This window comes from Lupinus angustifolius, chromosome LG08 (genome assembly GCF_001865875.1).
Source record: "Lupinus angustifolius cultivar Tanjil chromosome LG08, LupAngTanjil_v1.0, whole genome shotgun sequence".
Lineage (NCBI taxonomy): Eukaryota > Viridiplantae > Streptophyta > Magnoliopsida > Fabales > Fabaceae > Lupinus > Lupinus angustifolius.
In genome coordinates, this window is record NC_032016.1 from 10792264 (window position 1) to 10795317 (window position 3054).

Sequence of the window (3054 nt, forward strand, 5' to 3'; positions counted from 1 at the left end):
AAATGTTGTGAGGAATATGGCATTCAGAGGCACTTTTTGGTGAAAAAGACTCCTCAACAAAATGGTGTTGCAGAGAGGATGAATAGAACTCTTATAGAGAGGGTTAGATGTATGAGACTGAATGCTAGACTTTCCAAAGGATTTTGGGCAGAGACACTTAGTATGGTATGCTATGTCATCAATAGATCATCACAAGCTTAATTAAATGGTAAAGTTGCAGAAGAAGTATGAACATGTAACTCAATCAATTATAATATGTTATGCATATTTGGTTGTCCTACTTATATACACGTACCTAGTGATGAACGATCAAACTTGATCCCAAGTCAAAAAGGTGTATCTTCATTGGATATACCAAATGTGTGAAGGAGTTCATGTTCTGGGATTTAGTTTCCAGAAAAGTGGTGTTGAGTAGAGATATAGTGTTTGATGAAGATTTCATGTTGAACCAGTCAATTTTGACATAGGTGCCCAAGCCAAATTGAGAGACTTTGGAATCAAATATGATTCCAGTGAGCAATGAAACAGTTCAGGTGAATAATGGCAAGGAACCATGCACTAGTTCAAGTCAAGAACATAATGATTCTCAGGCAGAGAGTTCAGGTGTGTATGAGTATCTACTTGATAGTGATAGGGATAGACGTCCTATCAAGCCTCCAGAGATATATGGCTTTGAGGATATGACTTCAGTTGCTCTCCATATTAGTTCAAGGGATCCATGTAGCTTTCAAGATGCTATAATCAGGCAGGAGAAAGAACAATTGATGGGTGTCATGATTGAGGAGATGAAGTCTTTACCGAAGAACCAAACTTGGGAGCTTGTTTCATTGCCCCTTGACAAGCATGCAATTGGGTGTAAGTGGGTGTACAAGAGGAAGCCAAAAATATCAGAAAAAGAAGGGGAACATTTCAAGGCTCGTCTTGTAGCAAAAGGGTATTCACAATAGAAAGGGGATTGACTACAATGAGATTTTCTCCCTAATGGTGAGACACACTTCTATCAGGGTAGTACTTGCCTTGGTAGCTAGCTGAGATATGCACTTAGAACAGATAGATGTGAAGACTGTATTTCTTCATGGTGATTTAGATAAGAAAATTTACATGACACAACCAGAAGGGTTCAGTGCATCTAGAAGAGTCACTTGGTTTGCAAGTCGAAGAAATCTCTATATGGGTTGAAGCAGTCTCTCAGACAATGTTACAAGTGATTTGACACTTATATGTTGAAGCTTGGTTACAAACGTTGTGAGTATGATTGATGTGTTTATGTGAGAAACCTTGACGGTGGTTCTTTTGTTTTTCTGCTACTTGATGTTAATTGCTGCTAATCATTTGAGTGATATCAATGAGCTGAAAGTAATGAGCTGAAAGTCATGCTAGGTAAGGAGTTTGACATGAAAGATTTAGAAGCTGCTATGAAGATTCTTGGGATGGAGATTCATAGGGATAAGGGAGCTAGAAAACTATGGCTCTCCTAGAAAAGCTATGATGAAAAGATCTTAGAGAGATTTGATATGAGCAATGCTAAAGTAGTAAGCACCCCATTGACAAATCAATTCAAGTTTTCCCTAGATCGGTAGAGAGACATGTACTTGCATACTTGCTTGATGTATGCTATGATTTGTACTAGATCAGACTTGGCACAAACATTTAGTCAAGTATGCAAGTACATGTCTAAACCATGGAAGCAATATTGGAAAGTAGTTAAATGGATTTTCATATATTTGAAGGGGACTACATGTCTCAGTATCATGTTTGGCAGTCAACAGAGTAAGCCTTCAGTTATTGGTTATGTGGATTCGGACCATGCAAGAGACTTGGATGATAGAAGGTCCACAATGGGCATTATGCCATATATCGTAATTATCGACGACCATTTGACATCGCTATTTTGAATGACGTTATTGAATATGAGGCAGAAGAACATCAACAACACAGATTAAAGCAATCGATGTCAATATGGGTAACTTTAACAACACATTCTTGAAACAACATTGTTGAACATCGGTGACATTAGCGTATGTTATAGGAAGTGTTGTTAATGTACATCTATTCCACAGCGCAACGTTAAATAAGCGTTGTTGAAGATCACATAGTAACAACGGTTTCTTAAATATGTGTTGTTGCTTCTATATGATGTTTTAAATATCAGAAAAAATAGTGGTTGAGTGCTTATATGTCTCTTCATTTCTATGAAAAATTAGTTGGTTGCACATCTTCCAAGGACGGCGATAATGATTCTCTATCTATTTGAATCTATAAATGTTGTGGTTCACTTCATGTTCTATTTCATGAGCAAGTGTATGTGTTTCTATAGATTATTTTTTTCTGCTTTGTATATTTTTTTGTCTCCTTCATTGTCTCCTTTTATAATTGTCTACTTTGTGTGATGGGTTGTGGTATATATTCATTATAACAACGTATAAGAAGTATTGTTAATCATGACAATATACTATTGCGGTCAAACAGAAAGCGTACAAAAGCGTTGTTATACATCTAAAATACGCGTTGTTGAACTAAAACTCTAGCATAGTGGGGGTTTATCTTCACCTTGCAGGTAGACCAATTATGTGGATATCATCAGTTTAGTCTGTTATTGTTGTGTCCGCAACCGAAGCAGAGTACATGGCAATTGGTGAAGCTTCTAAGGAAGCCATGTGGCTTATGGGGTTGGTACATGAATTAGGCATTAAGCTAGGTGGAGTTTTGTTACCTTGTGACTGTCAGAGTGCTATATTCTTGACAAAGAATCGGGTGTATCATGCTAGGACCAAACATATTGATGTGAAATTTTACAAGATTAGAGAGTTGGTAGCTTGTTGGCAGATACCATTGCAGAAGGTTCACACTTCAGAAAATGCAGCTAATATCTTAATGAAACCGATTATTATGGACAAGTTCAGACATTGCCTGAGCTTGCTGAACATTCACTAATGTTGGATTGTGGAGCGCCCCCAATCCAACGACGGAAGATGGAGATTAATGATATTTGTCAGTGTGGAGATTGTTTTTCAATGGTTCTTTTTCTCTAGATAACATCAATACAAGTTATGT